Here is a 12,324-nt window from a genome sequence, read left to right on the forward strand (position 1 = left end):
GAACAGTCTCTTGCTGGTTTCTATCACAGCCAATAAGTGTAATATAAAAACATAGAAACCAGGGGAACTGGCTGGGCCATGTCTGCAGGTCCAGAGGGTTGATTGCAGGTGAGGTAAATCCCTGGAGTGGACTGTGAGAACAGGAGAAAGAGAGGTAATTTAGAGGATAAGCCCCAAAAGTCTCAGCAGTGTTGGTGAAAACCCTTTAGTGTTTATTCCTTGATCACACAATTATTGCTTTTCCAGACCTAATTTTTTTATGAACTCCATTTCACCTCACTGGTTTTGCATTATATGTAACCAATTCTCTGCTACAACAGTTTTGCAAAATGAAGTTTTGTAAAGAGCAATTCTCTGTCTTGCTTAGTAACTTTTTTCCCCTTTGATTTTAATGGATATTTATAAAATCCCTGAGACCTACAACAAAACTGAGCACAACCGTTCAAATCCCTGCTGCCTAAAAAACCTTGACATCTGAGCTACAGAGAGGGAAAATCTGGAAAGAAAGATATTATGAAGTTCAGATGTTGGAGGCAGAACTCTATGGGATAAAATGACCCCAAGTGAGCAAGGATCAGTAGTTTGGGGAGGGAAGGATGTGAGGGAGAAGTGAAATGTGATAGGAGGACACAGAAAATACAGTTCACAAGGAAAACATGCTTTGTGTAACTGTGAAAATGTGTCTCTCCTCCTTTGCTTTGCCCCCTTAAATCTGTTTCCTATCATATCCAATGCATTCAATGAAATCCAGTTGCAGGATCCCAAAATGACACACCCCTTCTGTGCTGTCAGGTTTGTTGTGGCTTCCAGTTTCTGAGAATCTGGGAACTGTAACACAGAGATTGTCCTTGTTTCCTCTTTGCTTTTCAGGATCTTACAACAGTTGTGCTGCTTCCCAGCAGGCTGTGTCCTGGTGTGCCCTCACCAATACTAATCTAGATTTTAAACTCTTTAAAAGAGTCTAATCCAATACGGTAAATTATTTCAGGGGGTTAATTCCTTCACTTAATAAAAAACCCCAAAACTCAACCCTACTGAAAGTTTCCCTGCTTCAGCTTGCTAGAGTTATACCTAATCTACCAGTACTTTTCTTGTCATGCTTCTGTTCCCCAAAACTGGAGCTTTCCTGGGGATGACTGAACACATGCCTGCTCTTGGGAAATGGGGAAAGATTCATTGTTTTGCTTTTCTAGCTCCCATGGCTTTTTTTCTTTTTTTTCTCGTATTAAATTGTCTTTATCCCCACTCATGTGTCACTTTTCCCTTCTGATTTTGTCTCCCATCCCACCAGGGGGGAGTAGGTAAGTTGCCAGCTGGGATTAAACCATGAGAGAAAAGTACCACTAATGTCATAACTCTCTGTTTAAGATAAGAACAGCCTTTTTTTTTTTTCTCTTCCTGACACAAAGAAACTCTCCATGAAACAGAAATGATTTGTCTGGGTTAATTAAAGTAAGTGTGATATACAGTCTTCATACAACATGGTGATATTACATCACAGAATATGACAATAAAGTCTGAAAGCTAAGGGAAAAAATAGTAATATTACTGGAAACAGTGGGAAATATTCCTGTAATTCTACCTCTGAGATCCATTAGAATATGTCCCTGTACATGTGCCTTTTTTATTCTCTGCTAAAAAATTTTGTTGGCCTTGAAGACTTTCTTTGGCCTTCAGAGCCTTTTTATGTGGCTGTAAAAATGACCTTCCAGGTATTGTTTTACCCATTAAGTGGTCCTTTAGTTCAAGAAATATTAAAAAGAAAAAAGGAAAGAAATAAAGAAAAAAGAGAAGGGGAAACAAAGTTCCTTTTTGAGCCTGGGAGAAGTAGTGACTTAAAATATATTTCTGCTCTTCTCTACTAGTGATACCAAGTGGATTTACCTGCTAAAACACAGCCTATGGGTTTCAGGTGCCTTTATATAAACTCTCTCTCAATAGAAACACCATATTTGTCCCATAGATCAAAATATCAACCACAGACAGTCATTTATCTTCAACCCTCTCAGGACTTGGATGGTTATTGTTTTTCTCATTAAGGAAGTTACTAAATCCCAGGGGAGGCTGGGGGGTTACAGCTTCAACTGATACTCATTTGTCATATTTCTATTGCTGGTTAGAGGCACATAAATTTAGGTAAAGAATAATCATTGCTGCCTGAGGTCAGTCTCATGCCTCCCTTAAGAGAACTAGAGGTTTATGAGGAAAAAAAAAAGGCACACTTTAGGGAGAAAAAAGATTATTTTTAAAACCTGCAAACTCCTAAGGTGTTGGATTATTGTTTGAATCTGAAAAGGTATCGTAGGGTGGAATTGTCACTCTGGAGTTGTCATCTTCCACATCATCCAGGCCAAGGAGAGAACACCTGAGACTGCAGAGTCATGGAAAGCTGCCTGAGAGGAACATAAACCATCCCATTCACATGAGGGAGATGTTGGCTGACTATTGATGCATTTACATCAATATGTTGATGTATTGTTGATGTTCTGAACTATTTCACTGCTGATAAAAGAGGAAAGAAAGATGAAACTTTGTATCCTCAAGAGCTGCACTTTTCATGAAGCAGGAATGGCTGGCACAGAAGGGACAGGGAAAGGTGGAAACTGTCACCAAGATCATTGCAGGATGTGACAACAGATGCAAAAGCAACTGAGGAAACCACAGAATGAGAGACTTCAGCATGATTCCTCAGTGATAATGTGCAATATTTCACTTCAACAGGTACAGCAGAAAACCACCCCAAGGTCACGTGAGTGGGTGTGGAGTTAAAGAGTCCAGAGGTTTTGGTCACAGTATTCATTGGTATTTTTAAAATATGCCTGAGGGGCAAAGAGGTGAATACACTGAACCAATAGATCACATCTTTAATAAATGTTAAGATGTTGCCCAGAGAATTTGTGGCTGCTCCATTCCTGGGGGTGTTCAAGGCCAGGTTGGATGGGGCTCTGAACAACCTGGTCTAGTGAGAAGTGTCCCTGCCCATGGCAGGGGGTTAGAACAAGATGATCTTTAAAGTCACTTCCAACACAAACCTCTCTATGATTCTATACATTTTTTAATTCTGTGTGGATCTCTCACTAGTACTGGACAACTGTAGGGACTCACCACCAACAGGATATGGGGTAAAGCCTAAACCATTGATAAGCCAAAACACAGAGCACCTGCTGGCAGCTGGAAGGTGTTTCTGTAAATTCTTAGTGCTTTCTGGTCCTCTGCTGCCCCTCTTGCCCTCCTTAAACACACAACAATATCCTTATTCTGCTGAAGCAAATTTGTGGTGAGGGCAACTGGTGGATGAAGGCAGTAGTTGGTACCAAGGGACTATTGGTCAGCTGAGTAACTTTCAAATTCTAAGTCATCTATTCTCATTTGTCTTGATTTGTAGTATCCAAAATTCATTACTTATCTGCTGGTTCCATTAAATAAAATGCATTTGGTGGGTTTAATCCAAACATGAGTGGTCATTCATCAAAATAAGTGCTGGCACTGGGGCTGCTGCTTTATTCAGAGAGTCAGAAAACTACAAACAATACAGACTGAAGTAGTTTCTCTTTTCTTTTCACTAGAGAAGGACCCTGCATGGCAAATCTGGAGCGTATTGGTTTGTCCAGTGCAATGGAGGTGTCTCCACAGCTGTGTAAGTGAACAGAGCCATCAGTGTCTGGGGCTGTCACTCTAAAGTATTCCATCCCTATTGCATTAGATTGCAAGAACCAACAAAAGAAGAATTAATATAACCACAAGCATTATAAGATTCTATACAGTATTTTTTCTTTTTTTTTTTTTGTTTTCCTAGTGAAGGAAGGACAAAAATCCTGTTGCTTGGCAAGGGTCATTTCTTCAAGTATCACACGTTCACTGGTTAAGTATTTCATGACAGTGCAAATAAAAGCCCCAGATGTCTCCAGTGGTTAGTGATGCCATGTTTTATTTATGACCTTTTATAACTTTATTCATCATAAAGGGCACCTGTGTGTCCTTTTCTTAACCTCCAGTTGGGTTAATTCTGAATGACAATTCAATCCAATGAAAAAACCACAACCAACCCTATCAAAACAATCAACCAGCCAAATCAAACCAAACCAATGAAACAAAACACATGTATCCTTAAAACATGTGAAAAACTGCCATTAAATGATTTATTTAATGGTTTTTTTAAAGAAAATTGTGAATATGTGGGTTTCTTATAGGAAAAGGTCTGAATGCTCTGATACATACCTCCATATAAAAGTGGATCACTTATTGCGCTGGCATTCCTGTGTTCCAACATTATCTCTAAAGAGATAAATAAGGAGATAATATTTATCTTTTACTACTTGGATTCTTGGCCTACATTTGTAAAAAATCCAAAACAAACCCAGCTTGCTTTTTTTTTTTCCTAGAAAAAATTAGAATCCAAGCTTGGGCAGACTAAAGGTTTGAACTATCCTAAGAATGAAAAATTCAGCTTCAAAGATAGAAAGATACTGCCATCAAAGATTTTATAAATAATCAAAGATTTTTTAAAAAAGAATGACCAAAACCACTCAGGCCTGTAGACAGTTTGATATTTCACTCTTCTCCCACAACTGATGAGCAGAACATATCCATGCATCCACCTACTCCCATCCTCTCCCCTTCCTTTGAACAAGGAAGCAGCAGCTTCAACAACCCTCAGGGTAGAGGGGCTGCAAACATCTTTCTGATGGCAAAGGTTGCACCAAGATGGAAATGTTCTCTGTATCTTCAACCTTTGTGAAACACTAGAGTAAAATAGAGATTAAATCTTAACTTACTTGCAGTTTTTCTCAGTGGGCAGACACAGACTTTACCTTCAAGCTCCTGTCTCAGTTGAATGAAGTCAGGATTCACATCCAAGACCATGGAAGAGAATCAGAAGCACTGTTGGGAAATGATTTATTGAAACTCAAAGAGTAAAGCAAATTATAAGAGAAACAAGCTAAGCATTGTCATGTAATTTGACCTCTCCACACTGTTCTGCAGTGGCAAATTAAGGTGTGAAAAATGGAGATGAGAAAGCAGGAGAGGCTGTGTCAGGAAGGATGAATGTCCTCACAACAGGATTACAGAGTACCACAGACCAACTCTGTGGGTGCTTGGCAGGGTAAAAAGGTCTTCTTAGTAGTAAAAATTCAGTAATAGTCTGGGTTGTGTAATTAATCAGAGATAAAGAGCGAGCTTTCAAATTTATGGAAGGTACCATGGAGAAAAAGAGAATAAACTGCTCTATTTTCAGTGTAGGTGGAAGGCAACACACACACTTTCCAAGAGGGAATTGTTCACTTGGTTTCATGTTAGAGGAACTCTATGGTAGGAGGGATAGCAAGGCTTTGGAAGAGATGATCTCCCTTCAGGAATGTAAAGGCAGGCCCTTATCCTCGGGTGATTTCAAGAGAAGTAAACATTGATAAACACCTGTCAGAAAGCCATGGGTCTGCTTAACCCTGTCAGGGACTGATCAAATGACCCCCTGGATCCTTGCAAAATTTGTTGCATCACTCTGTATCCTCTGACACTTGTCAAAATCAAACTCAGGGGGTTTCACAGAATCCTACAGTAAGTAAGAAAAGGCATTTCCTTCCCCTCCCTCCAGCTGTTGCACTAAATATGGCTCCAGGACTGATCCTCTGGGAAGCCCGAGACTGACAGATTTGTCAGAAAGATTTTAACCATGCCATGGAGAAGCAGAAAACAGAACTGAAAACTGTGTGTAAGGAAACCCATGTTAATAGGGATTTACGGTGGTGCTTTCAGCAGTTTAATGTCATGTAAGGGGAACCTCACAATTTAAGAAATAGTGCTGAGAAATGACGTCCTCCTGGGAGCCTAGGGGAGATTTCAGCAAGTCAGTGGTACTGTCCAAAAGAGACAAGTGGAAAAACTATTTTGCTTCAACACAATCCTCTTCAGTTCAACCTGAGTTTAACATTGGTGGTGCGAGCTGCGTGAGTTCTCTGAAGATATCTGTGCCACATAAGCACTCAAACCCTTATCTTTTCACCCAGTTGGTGGAAATGATTAATTTTCAAACCAAATGGTTTGAGACACTTCCAAGGCACAGTCTTCACTTACATCTCTCTGTGCATCTCCAGGTTGCTGACAGCTTTTGAAAGGTGTCTGTGTGGTTTCACCTCATCAGTCTTCTGAAATTCAAGGACAAAGAAAAGCAACAGGTCCTGATTCTTACTGTATTTTTACGCTTAGTTCTGCTCCTGAATCTCCAGATTATTCAAATCATAAGATGATTATTAGGCTACAAAAATTTAATCTTAAATGACTCACATATCAACTACTTATTTCTCTTTCCTCTCTGAAAATCATGGTATGGTTAAGGTTGGAAAAAACCTTTAAGATCAAGTACAATGGTCACTCCAGCACCATCACCATGTTCAGCATAAACCAGATCCTCAAGTGCATATTCACAGAGATTTTGAGCACTTTCCAGGAATGGTGACTCCACCACTTCCCTGGGCACTCTGTTCCAATGCTTTACAACTTTTTCTGTGTTTTTGTTTTTCATAATATCCAATCTAAACCTCCCCTGAGGGGAAGAAGAACTACTTAATCTAGTCACTGGCTAAACAAATATGTGTGTGCATCCAACAGTTCTGTGAGAGTACAGGTCAACAAAACCCTGCAGAGCTCAAGGAAAAAGAGGGAAAAATTCATCACAAATATTCCCTTTCTTTCCCCAAATGCTTCTATCATTATTAATGAAACTCTATTAACCTGGTTTGCCCTTCCTTTTTCTGCAGAAATTTCTGTAGTTATCCATCTCTCTCCATCACATAGACTGGAAACTTTGATAAATTGCTCAGACTCATTTGTACATCACTTGAGACAGATGAGATAAATGTTTTATAAAGTGTCTACTGTCTCAAAATAAAAACTCACCAAACTTGTGGAGACGATATAGGCACTAAGAGCAACCTGGTCTTGTGGAAAGTGCTCTTGCCCAAGGTGGGGGGTTTGAACTGGATGTTCTTTAAGGTCCCTTCCAACCTAAATGATGATTCTAGGAAAAGCAGAATTAACTTCAGTGCCATGCCAGTCCCCCCTGTCCTTGGCCAGTGCAATGAAAAGATTTACCAGACAAGGACAGGGGAAGACAAGATCTGAGTCCATGCTTTGGATGAAAAGACAGTAAATTCTCCAAGCTCATACAGAAACTTTGGGCAAAGACCCTGAACAACCCTGCAAACATGTCCTTATACAATCAAGTTTAGTCAGCCATGGAAATTTGGACAGATGGCTCTTTGAATCGTTTGGGCTCTGAAGATCATCCAGTTCCACCTCCATGCCACAGGCAGGGACACCTCCCACTAGCCCAGGTTGCTCAGAGCCCCATCCAACCTGGCCTTGAACACTTCCAGGGGTGGAGCAGCCACAACTATCCCAGACAATCTGTTCTATGGCCTCATCACCCTCACAGTAAAGAATATCTAATCTAATATCTAAGATCTAACCTAAACCTACTCTCTTTCAATTTGAACCTATTCCTTCTTGCCCTGTCACCACATGCTCTTGTAAATAGTCTTGCCAGGCTGGATTGAATCAGACTGGATTCCCAGTTCTGTTCCCATTTAATCAAATGCAAAGTCAACAAAATTTCTAGTGTGTGGAGGAACCTACAGTCCTACAGCCTAAGGAGTATCTGTAACTGGAAGTACTTGTGAGTTGGTGCAGCCCCTTCAGTTACCCACCAGCACAGACCATGTGACTCTCTGTGGCTGTCACCAATGCCTGGGAAAAGCAGGATCTGCAGAACTCCCTCAAGGACCAGTTCATTTGCTTTCTCATTTCTTGGCTCCACATTATGTATGAACACTTAATGTGTATTTGAAGGGTACAATTCCCTGAACATACCAAACAAAGCAGCAGCCTCTAATTTTGAATTTCCCTGGAGATGGGGAGAAAAAGAGTTTGTCAGAACTAATAACAGGTGAATCCCAAAATGTGCTGCGAACAGAGATTGTCTAATTCCAGTCATTTCCCTTGATAGCCAGTTCCACTTTTGCTGGGAGATTCTGACTGGAAAAATTTTATTCAATAACGTATTTTGTCTTTATGGACCCATTTCAATACAGTTCTCCTCCTGGAGATGCATCTGAAGAATTGGAGCACCACATATCAACCATTAGGTTGTCATATATGGAAATGTTAATTTTGGCTGTGATATATTCTCTATTTTACTTTAATTGGAGGAAATCCCCAAATCAATCAGTTAGGAAGCATTTACTTGCAGTGGAGGCTGGAGGGTTTTAATGGAAAGGGCTTTGGTAAAAAACAATAAATCATCACAATAAAAAAGAACCGAAAAGCAACATCAGGGAAAAAGAAAGCAGGGAGAGTCTTCTCAAAGTAAATTGCTGTGCAAGATGTATTAGTATCTTTAACACAATGTCTGGAAAGAGTTTATTTCTTTTAGGGAGAAGACCTAATTCATCAGAGAAAACATATGTCTTCCCACCTGATTTAGCATCTGGGTCTCTGTGGTGCAACACACCACTGAGGGAACAATTATTGACTTAGTTCCACCCTGCTAAGAGCTGTTACTTACTGTGCTGAATTCCCACAGTGTCTTCCAGTTCTGGAAGGTACCTACAGCCACTGCTGTTTGAGAAGTGCCTGTGCAGAATCCTTAGGTTCCAGACAGAAACCCTCTTTGGGACAGAGAAAAAAATCTCCTTCATTGCGTAGCTGGGACTATGTAGCTGCTGCAGTAATTAGGTCTCAGACCACATGGCTGGCTGGACCTTTCCAAAACTGAGTTTATAGATTCATAAAGTCATAAAATCATGGAATTGTTTAGGTTGGAAAAGACCTTTAGGATCATCTAGTCCAACCGTTCCCAATAAAACATGTCACCAGGTGCCACATCTACAGGTTTTTTAAATCCACCTAAAGGTGTGACTCCACCACTCCTCTGGGCAGCCTGTTCCAATGTTTGACTACCCTTTTAGTGAAAAAAAAATTCCAAATATCCAGTCTAAATCTCCTCTGGTACAACTTGAAGCCACTTCCTCTTGTCCTGTCACTTGTTACCTGCAAGAAGAGACTGACCCCCACCCGGCTTCGCTCTCCTTTCAGAGAATTGTAGAGAACAAGAAGGTCTCCCCTGAGCCTCTTCTTCTCCAGGCTGAGCCCCCCCAGCTCCCTCAGTTGATCCTCACCAGATTTGTGCTCCAGACCCTTCCCCAGCTCTGTTGCCCTTCCCTGGACATGCTCCAGCCCCTCAAAATCTTTCTTGTCATGAGGGACCCAAAACTGAACTCAGAATTTGAGGTGTGGCCTCACCAGTGCTGAGTACAGGGGAACAATCCCTGCCTTGGTCCTACTGGCCACACTACTGCTGGTACAGCCCAGGTGCCATTTTCCTTCTTGCCCACCTGGGCACCCCTGGGCTCATGTTCAGCCACTGTCAAACAGCACCCCCAGGTCCTTTTCCACTGGACAACTTTCCAGCTGCTCTGTTCCAAACCTGGAGTGCTGAATGGGATTGTTGTGACCCTCAATTCCCTCATCCACATCATTTGACAAAGACATTAAACAGGGCTGGCCCCAGCATTGAGCCATGGGGAACACCACTGGTGACCGACCCCAGCGGGATTTAACTCCATTCCCCACCACTCTCTGGGCTCGGCCACCCAGCCAGTTTTTTACCCAGTAAACAGTTCACCCATCCAAGCCCCAAGGTGACAGTTTTTCCAGGATAATGTTGTGGAAAATGGTGCAAAAGACTTTACTAAAGTCCAGGTATAGAGGCCCAGAGAAGCTGGGGAGGCTGTCACACCAGGCAAACAAAACCTACAGCCTTTCCCTCATCCATTAATAGGTCAGCCTGTTACAGGGTGAGACCAGGTTGATCAAAGCCCTTCATTGAGTGATGGCACTCCAGGTGATCTGCTCCATAACACACCCTGACACTGACTGACAGGCTGTAAAACAACTCGGGTAAGGCAGAATCTTCCACATTTGAGCATTTTGCCTTCAGGCTAAAGCCATAATTACATGAAAACCACTCTGTAACCCTAAGGATAAATTTCTATTCACAGAGCAAATAATTCTACTGTTTTATTTATTTCGTTTCAATGAAAAAAATCCCCAACATTGCCCTTTATTTATTGCATATTCAATAATGTGGTTGCATGAAGTATGAGTAAGGATACTTCCTCATGAAATGTAAAGTAATACAGTGCAAAAACTGAAATAGTCAGCTTTCTTACAGTATTTACTGAATTTTATATGTGCTGAATGTAGTTATATCTGTTCTGTACTTTCCAAAATATATTCTGTATTTTCTAAAATATACACAGTAGATTTGGGCCCATTAAAAGAACATGAACTGTAGGTGAGGTGGTTCAACTAAACACTCAAATCCAGTTCCAACATGAAAGTCAGATTTTCAGTTTAAACAGAGGGTGAGAATCACAGGGAGTTGAAGCAATTCCTCCATGTCTGGAAATATTCTTGCATTTGCTTTGCCTTAATTCCCCTTTTTTTAAGACTAAGGCCACTCCTTTACCTTACTGCAGACTGTGGAGGGTAAATATATTGATTGACAAGGTCAGTAAGTAGCCAAATAATAGGCAACAAAAATTACTCTGAAATGAGAAATATTTGGCAAAGGTAAAGACAGGTCAGGTAAATAATTGCTTTTGAAATTGATCTTTATTAAACAATGGAATATTAAAAGCTCTTTTAGAAAATATAATATTTTCACACAATACAATATGGTAGGTTCTTAAATTAATAATCAAGAATTAAGCTTCTTAAAGAAGACAAAACTTTGATTGTTCTTACCTCAACCTCTCTCAAGCGGAGTAGAAACAAGACCAAATAAGGACAGATATCAGAATTTTTATCCAGATCAAAATACTTTTCTCACTTTTTTATCTATGACACCTACTTTTTATGTATAGTTTTATCTATGACTTTTAACCAAATAATTATTTTTATCAATCATGCCTGTTTTTCAGGCATTTGATTTAATACTAAATAGTAATATTTTGTATTTGTGGGCACTGTATTGTGAAACATTGTTTTGAAATACCTGAAAACACATCTTGATTTCTCACATTAAGAGATAGTTGATGTGGAAACCTCTTCATGGTCTCATAAATAAAATAATCAGAGAAACAGAGGAATTTGCTGCAAGATTTCCTGCTCTTGTTAGTCCTTTTATGGGAATCTCATAGTCTTTCACCAATAAAAACAGACTTAAATGGTCATTTAACTCCAAAGTCTGAAGTCTATGCATTATCCAATCCTTTATAAAAACTAACAATTTCTCCGTTGAATAGCCAGATTTTGCTTTTATTAGCCTTTTTTTTTGGTAAAAAGTCTTGATGTAAAAATTGAGTATTTTAATATATTTGCCTTTATTTGAATGGTTTCTGGGTTTTATGTAATTGCTGATACTTTCCAGAGGCAGCTGGAAAGGATCTCAGGGCAGGTAGGAAGTTTTAAGTTTCTAGTGAAAAACACAAACACGGAATTGCATTTTTTTAACCTAATGGTCCTGTTAGGATTCAAAGCACATTGTGTATTAACATCATCACCAGATTCCTTTTATCAGAGGATATTAATTGTATAATTATAATACCAATAACGCAGGAGCAACCTGATGTCTTGAGTGGCACAACCAAAGGGTTGGAACTGAATGATCTTTCAAGTCCCTTCCAACACAAACCATTCTGTGGTTCTGTGATTCCATGAATTGAGGACAAAAATAGGGGTATCCTAAAGCAGATGGGTTGTGGTGTAGCTGAGCTATAATTTGGGGTTTTGTTTTCCCCCTTTTGATCTGTGCTGTTTTATCTGTAATGGCTTTACCACAGGCAGCAACAAGCAGTTCTGTTGTTTCTTCCCTGTGGAAAATCACTCTAGATTATCCTCTTTCACTGAGATTTCCTCTCTGAACTCTTTTTGATCTCTTTGTCAAACACAGACAGTTCAAACAGCGATGGTGTGAGAGGTATGTTATGTGTTTCAAGAGCGTGATCTGATAAATAAACATATTTCCCTGCCAAGCATGCTGGCTTTGCCACTCACCAAACACTGGGATGCTGAACACGGCTTCTTTATGTGTTGGTAATTGTTTCTCCCTTTATGAGCCAAGGCTGGATGCCTGAAATGTGATAATTGGAAATGTGAAGGCAGCGAGGAGCTGTGCATATTTTCCTTTTCCAACTTTTTTGCTCCATTTCTCCTGCTGTGTCTGCAGAATCAAAGTATTGCAAAGAGGTCACTGTGCACAAGGCGGTGGTAATATTTCAGGAGCTCTAGGTGGCAAAAAGCCTGAACACTTCCATTTTCTGATTT

The sequence above is a fragment of the Neopelma chrysocephalum genome, unplaced genomic scaffold (assembly GCF_003984885.1).
Source record: "Neopelma chrysocephalum unplaced genomic scaffold, ASM398488v2 Primary Assembly neopelma1_129, whole genome shotgun sequence".
In the NCBI taxonomy this organism is placed as follows: Eukaryota; Metazoa; Chordata; class Aves; order Passeriformes; family Pipridae; genus Neopelma; species Neopelma chrysocephalum.